The sequence below is a fragment of the Schistocerca cancellata genome, chromosome 3 (genome assembly GCF_023864275.1).
Source record: "Schistocerca cancellata isolate TAMUIC-IGC-003103 chromosome 3, iqSchCanc2.1, whole genome shotgun sequence".
NCBI classification, from domain to species: domain Eukaryota; kingdom Metazoa; phylum Arthropoda; class Insecta; order Orthoptera; family Acrididae; genus Schistocerca; species Schistocerca cancellata.
Genome location: NC_064628.1, coordinates 188663974 through 188671555, shown reverse-complemented (window position 1 = coordinate 188671555; position 7582 = coordinate 188663974). Strand labels below are relative to the sequence as shown.

General features: G+C 45.8%; 1 non-coding gene across 1 annotated transcript; it reads right to left on the bottom strand.

The window, feature by feature from the left end:
- Positions 1-2600: 2600 nt before the first annotated feature.
- Positions 2601-2707, bottom strand: LOC126178663 (U6 spliceosomal RNA). Its single transcript, XR_007536547.1, has one exon. It is a non-coding gene; the product is annotated as a U6 spliceosomal RNA (small nuclear RNA).
- Between the last annotated feature and the right edge of the window lie 4875 nt (positions 2708-7582).

The window sequence follows — 7582 nt, the reverse complement described above, 5'->3', positions numbered from 1 at the left end:
ATTGAATCTTTGTCATTTTCCACATTTTGCCAATATTTGTCCATTTCTTCCAATTTCCATAAGTACATGTATAAGAATAAATATGCTTCCATTGCTTACACAACTAGATGTAGTTTACTACCTTTTTTTATGACATCCAACTTTGATACAGAGCTCCATCCCAGCTATGGTACATATGTATTCTTGCAAATGGCAACACTAACACTAAAACACATGGATTGCTGTGGGAGGTAGTATATTGATGTAGTTCTGCTGCAGACATATTGTTATACTATTTAGTGGGTAGTATTCCCACTCCTTCCTCCCACTGGTCCCGGAGGCGTCGTCAGAGGTGTCAGAGGTGATGGCGGCGGTGGTTGTGGCGCAGGGGCATTGTACCTAATGCAGGATGATCCGGCCTAAGCATAATGCCAGACTTTGCGCAGATGTATCTGCCCCAAATGTACCGAATGCTGGATCCAGCCCTGAACAATATTTCCATACATACTACAGTCTGGATCTAGTCCGGATAATACAACTTGACATAACTCTGTCGGATCCAGAAGCCACCCACAAAATGATGTTGTTTACACAGAACAACGTCAACACACTTCCTGCAACATCAATTCATGTGTTTTAGCGTTCGTGCTGCCATTTGCAAGAACAAATATATACCATAGCTGGGATGGAGCGCTGTGTCAAAGTTGGATGTCATAAAAAAAGATAAGCGAGCCACATCTAGTTGTGTAAGCAATGGAAGCATATTTATTCTTATATATGTACGTATGGTGTACGGAAGACATGGAAAAATATTGAAAACAAGAGGGAAATGTCAAAGAAATCGGTAGGAAATCTTGATTTTATATGGTCACATAGAATATCTGCATTTATATTTAGATTACAGTCGAAATGTGACATACGCAATACATCAAAGTGTCTTGGGGATAACTCTTGGGTGCTTCCTTAGAAAGGCATGAACGTGAGTGATCTACCCACATCAAAAAATTTTTGCATTGGCCCAGTTCCCAGAACTCCTGAAGATAGACATTGACTGTGGCTCTTCAGAGATATCACTAAACTCACCCAAAGATGTAAACAGCCATTCATGAGCAGCGCCTATTAGAAAGAGGGGATGCGACAGCCGATCAGTTCCAGTCATTCCACCAGGAAGGAGGTACACAGCTCGTGTTGTCTAGTTCAACCATGCCTAAACGGTCAATACCACGGTCCGATCGCGTCCGGATTGTTACTTTGTGCTAGGAAGGGCTTTCAACAATGGTCTCGGAGTGAACCAAAACGACTCACATTGTGCGCAATAGGCTGCATGATGCGCAAATTCACTCGCTACGACCATGGCGAGGTACACCTTTGCAACCATGACACCATGAAGCGCGGTACAGATGGGCCCAACAGCATACCGAATGGACCACTCAGGATTGGCACCATGTTATCTTCACCGAAGAGTGTCGCATATGCCTTCAACCAGAAAATCGTAGGAGACGTTTTTGGAGGCTACCCGGTCAGGCTGAATTCCTTAGACACACAGTCCAGGGAGTCCAGCAAGGTGGAGGTTACCTGCTGTTTTGGTGTGGCACTATGTGGATCCGACATACGCCGCTGGCGGCCATGGAATGCGCTGTAACGGCTGTACGATAGGTGAATGCCTTCCTCCGATAAATAGTGCAACCATATCGTCAGCATATTGGCGAGGCATTCGTCCTCATGGACGACAATTCGCCCCCCCTTCCCCCCATCGTGCACATGTTGTGAATGACTTCCTTTACGATAACGACATCGCTCGACTAGAGTGGCCAGCATGTTCTCCAGACATGAACCCTACCGAACATGCCTGGGATAGATAGAAAAGGGCAGTTTATGGACGACGTGACCCACCAACCACTCCGCGGAATCTACGCTGAATCGCCGTTAAGGAGTGTGACAATCTGGACCGACAGTGCCTTGATGACTTGTGGGTAGTATGCCACGACGAATATAGGCATGCATCAATGCAAGGGGACGTGCTACTGGGTATTAGAGGTACCGGTGTGTACAGCAGTCGGGACCACCACCTCTGAAGGTCTCACTGTATGGTGGTACAACATGCAATGTGTGGGTTACATGAGCAATAAAAAGGGCGGGAATGATATTTATGTTGATCTCTATTCCAATTTTCTGTACAGGTTCCGGAACTCTGAGAATCGAGGTGATACAAAACTTTTTTTGAAGTGGGTAAAAACTTAGTTATATTGTTTAGTATCTGCCGTTTTCTTCTCTAACTGTAAAGGTATTACCTACACTGTAACCAGCTTTTATTACATACGCTGTTGTAAGCTATATTACACTCCATCCATCGGAGTGTGCGCTGATATGAAACATCCTGGCAGATTAAAACTGTGTGCCCGACCGAGACTCGAACTCGGGACCTTTGCCTTTCGCAGGCAAGGGCTCTACCTTTTTTTTTTTTTATTCATCTCATTTTGATCGTTACAGTTTGTTCTATGTGTTCGAGGCGGACGTCCTATCAAGTCTGTTCAAGTTCTTCGTTGATCCATTAACTCAGTTTTTTTATTGCAGAGGGCAGCTAACCCTCTGACCGAGCACGCTGAGCTACCGTGCCGGTGAAAAATGTGGAACGCTTCACGATTTTGCGTGTCATCCTTGCGCAGGAGCCATGCTAATCTTCTCTGTATCGTTCCAATTTTAGTATACGTACCGCCGAAGTGAGTACGAGAAAGGATCCTTTCTTTCAGGAGTGCTAGTTCTGGAAGGTTCGCAGGAGAGATTCTGTAAAGTTTGGAAGGTAGGAGACGAGATACTGGCAGAAGTAAGGCTGTGAGTACCGGACGTGAGTCGTGCTTCGGTAGCTCAGCTGGTAGAGCACTTGCCCGCGAAAGGCAAAGGTCCCGAGTTCGAGTCTCAGTCGGGCACACAGAATTTATTGTTGTTGTCTGTGTACAGCAATCTGGGCCACGACCTCTGAGGTGGTGGTACAACATGCAATGTGTGGTTTTCAAGAGCAATAAAAAGGGCGGGAATGATGTTATATGTTGATGTCTGTTCCAGTTTTAAGTACAGGTCACGAAACTGTGACAACCGAGATGATGCACAATCTTCCTACTAATTTATTAAGATCTGTGCTGAAGGCTGCGAAAGCAGTCTTATCGTAAAACCTTTTGAAAAACAGTTTTTGATGTTGCTGAGCATCGGTCATACAATAATTTATAAATTAACATATTATCATTTGATTGTACTGTTGTTTATTCAATTACGACTCAGGTTCCGGCCTTTTACACCATTGTCCAGTGATTGAGTTTATGTCATTAACAAATATATACACTCCTGGAAATTGAAATAAGAACACCGTGAATTCATTGTCCCAGGAAGGGGAAACTTTATTGACACATTCCTGGGGTCAGATACATCACATGATCACACTGACAGAACCACAGGCACATAGACACAGGCAACAGAGCATGCACAATGTCGGCACTAGTACAGTGTATATCCACCTTTCGCAGCAATGCAGGCTGCTATTCGCCCATGGAGACGATCGTAGAGATGCTGGATGTAGTCCTGTGGAACGGCTTGCCATGCCATTTCCACCTGGCGCCTCAGTTGGACCAGCGTTCGTGCTGGAAGTGCAGACCGCGTGAGACGACGCTTCATCCAGTCCCAAACATGCTCAATGGGGACAGATCCGGAGATCTTGCTGGCCAGGGTAGTTGACTTACACCTTCTAGAGCACGTTGGGTGGCACGGGATACATGCGGACGTGCATTGTCCTGTTGGAACAGCAAGTTCCCTTGCCGGTCTAGGAATGGTAGAACGATGGGTTCGATGACGGTTTGGATGTACCGTGCACTATTCAGTGTCCCCTCGACGATCACCAGTGGTGTACGGCCAGTGTAGGAGATCGCTCCCCACACCATGATGCCGGGTGTTGGCCCTGTGTGCCTCGGTCGTATGCAGTCCTGATTGTGGCGCTCACCTGCACGGCGCCAAACACGCATACGACCATCATTGGCACCAAGGCAGAAGCGACTCTCATCGCTGAAGACGACACGTCTCCATTCGTCCCTGCATTCACGCCTGTCGCGACACCACTGGAGGCGGGCTGAACGATGTTGGGGCGAGAGCGGAAGACGGCCTAACGATGTGCGGGACCGTAGCCCAGCTTCATGGAGACAGTTGCGAATGGTCCTCGCCGATACCCCAGGAGCAACAGTGTCCATAATTTGCTGGGAAGTGGCGGTGCGGTCCCCTACGGCACTGCGTAGGATCCTACGGTCTTGGCGTGCATCCGTGCGTCGCTGCGGTCCGGTCCCAGGTCGACGGGCACGTGCACCTTCCGCCGACCACTGGCGACAACATCGATGTACTGTGGAGACCTCACGCCCCACGTGTTGAGCAATTCGGCGGTACGTCCACCCGGCCTCCCGCATGCCCACTATACGCCCTCGCTCAAAGTCCGTCAACTGCACATACGGTTCACGTCCACGCTGTCGCGGCATGCTACCAGTGTTAAAGACTGCGATGGAGCTCCGTATGCCACGGCAAACTGGCTGACACTGACGGCGGCGGTGCACAAATGCTGCGCAGCTAGCGCCATTCGACGGCCAACACTGCGGTTCCTGGCGTGTCCGCTGTGCCGTGCGTGTGATCATTGCTTGTACAGCCCTCTCGCAGTGTCCGGAGCAAGTATGGTGGGTCTGACACACCGGTGTCAATGTGTTCTTTTTTCCATTTCCAGGAGTGTATTTGCATATACTGAGCTTGAAGTCCTACGATATAAGTTAATGGCATAAAACCTGGGTCGTATGTAAATAAACAACAATGCAGGCAGATGGCGGTGTGTGTCCATTTTAAAAAAACCTTTGGAAAAATATATTGATTGTTTGTTACTTATACAGAGGAAGTTATAGATTGGCGTTCCAGATGCATGGTACTTCGAGAAAACGTAACCATCATGCAGAGAGGGTAATCGGTCGAGAGGAGCTGTAACGAGTAGATACTGGGGTATTGATGATGTACGACATACCGATTACGTAACATCACACCATGACTTCTACCAGGGAAACAGCTATTTGACTGTGGACAACCATAAGACAGTTTGAACAGACTGTTTCAATTGGATGTCCAAGTACAGTGGAGTAAAGATATATAATTAATTGGTATGTCAAATCACAAGCTCAGGTATGAACAAAGTTATCAGTAACCACCTCATAGATTTTATGAAGTGTCGAGACATGCCACTGTGCCGTTTGTATCCATGTGGTATCAACTAACGGATAACTTGCAGAAGAGGAGTTGTTCATCAACTGGAGGTAGTAAGAAAATTCGAAAAATACCTTAAACCGTCCCCAGACTCGAGAACGATGAAAGCTTACTAATTATGTTCTGTCTGCATACAGTTTTAATTATCTACTGAATGTAGTCGCTTAACACTGATTGCAATAAATACGACTTTAGTATTACTCAGAAGCGCTGTATTAAAGCGTGAAGAATCCCAGACATTTTTCTCCACAGTACCGTCAGATAAAGATATCACCGAATTAGGAGAGGTACCCACAACAATATATCTGTGTGGTAGGCCACACTTCCTGTAATAACCGAATCATCAGGAACGCCGAAACGGCGACCCACCCACGACCTCGTATTTCACCGCTGCTGGGTGTGGTAGGTCATGTCCATCACTGTTGAATCATGCAGGGCACACGACAACTCTATATGCCATCCTGTGAGCTCCTCCCATCGTACTCCACCAGTTGTAAAAATATTCGAAAAATTATTGCTTATTAACCTGATTTTTTTCCAATCATTGCTGGATATTCCTCCTAATGAAATTAGTGTGTTGTAGAACAAGCTACTGAATCAAGACTGGAAGATGTGGTTGTGATTTACTGTTTCTAAACCATTATATGCGTACCCTTTTCCTAAAAATTTTACCGCTGTTTTAAAAATATTGTGGGGAAAAATCTAGTGAGAGTTATTATGATAATGCAAAGGAGATTTCTGCAACGCCTTCTGACTTCCGCTTTGCAGATAGCACCCAGGCAATATAGCCGATGCACAGTATCTCCTGCAGACCCTTATGTCTTGTGGCAGTGGCGCGTGGTGGAAAGTTTGAGTGATATTTGGAAGAATTGTTACTGTAGCTCACTCAATAGTCCTGGCAGTCACATCCAGTGCGTGAGAGAAGTACATTTGAAAAAGTATAGTATAGAGATTTAGGTGTATCACAGGTTAGTTTGTTTTCAGTGTTAAGATAAAGTGGATAAATTTAAAGATATTTTCGAGTGACGTGAAATGTATAATTTCATAACAGATATTCTGCGATCTATTTACATTGTGTGTTTGCAATAAGTTTTTGATTCTAGACATTTGTGTTGATGATATGTAGCAGTGTAAGTACAGACTGAGGTTCTCATTGTGGTATTGTAAATATGGGTGAAATTTTCCAAATGTAAATAATAAAGGTGCAGTTATACATTACATACAACCTTTCTGTCCAACCTCAGCATTCTCTTCCATATAATGATTAAATGAAGACTATGCACAATGAATTTTTATATGAATAAGGAATATATTATTATTATGTCTTTCCAATGTAATCAACATTGATTTGAATTTCTTACCCATTTCATGATGTGAGATCACTCTAGTAATGCAGCCCAGCACATACACTGTGCGATATTGCCCACCATTTTTTCCAGGAAGAGTGAGGAGGCGGAGTGGAGGTGAGAAAAACTCTTGACATCACAATTTCGAGGTCCCCCTGGTGGCGCTATTGTGAACTATTTCAGTTGATCTGGAGTTGTGGAAGAGGACAGACTGCTACAACCCTGACTGTTTGTCTACAGGACAAACATTATTAGTTGAACATATTACTGTTATCAGTGTACTGTCCAGCACCTAAGAATAATATTACATACCTGCTGGATTGGTCACATCACCCCTTGCGCCGACAGATATCCAGCAATGGGCAACACTCCAGTAGCCTGTCAGCAGTCCCATCGCAGTGCAGTAACGCTGTTTCTGCTCAGAGCTGTCAGTGGTCCTGGCGCTCCCCGGAATGTCTTCGTCAGCATTCACCAGCCCTCCCCAGAAAACATGTTGTCAGCGACATCAAAGCTAGCGAAAACACCTCTGGGAGGCGTTGTTCACACGGTCAGAGTTCCAGGAATGTCTTCGTCGCCGTTCACTGGTCCGCCCCAGGGAAGTGGTTGTTAGCTACATCATTGCCAAGGTCAGCGTCCTGGTGTTTGTCAAACAATTTTTTTCTGGATGCCTTTGGGGTAAGCACTTGTGTGTGTGTGTGTGTGTGTGTGTGTGTGTGTGTGTGTGCACGCGCGCTTGTGTGTGTGTGTGTCTCTGTATGTGTTCGTGCGCATGTGCAGAGATGGAAAGTGCACCGTCCTTCCAGGAGTCACTTAGTGCTATTGCCAGCTTCAATAGGACCAGCTGAGGAATGCCTCAAAGTGTGATGAGAGAAAGCACACCTTTCTTTGTCGATCTTTCTAGGTAGGCCTTTGAACTACTTGATACAAGCCAGAATACGTAATGGTTTGCAGGTATTCCAGGAACGTCTTTGATGGAACCACTA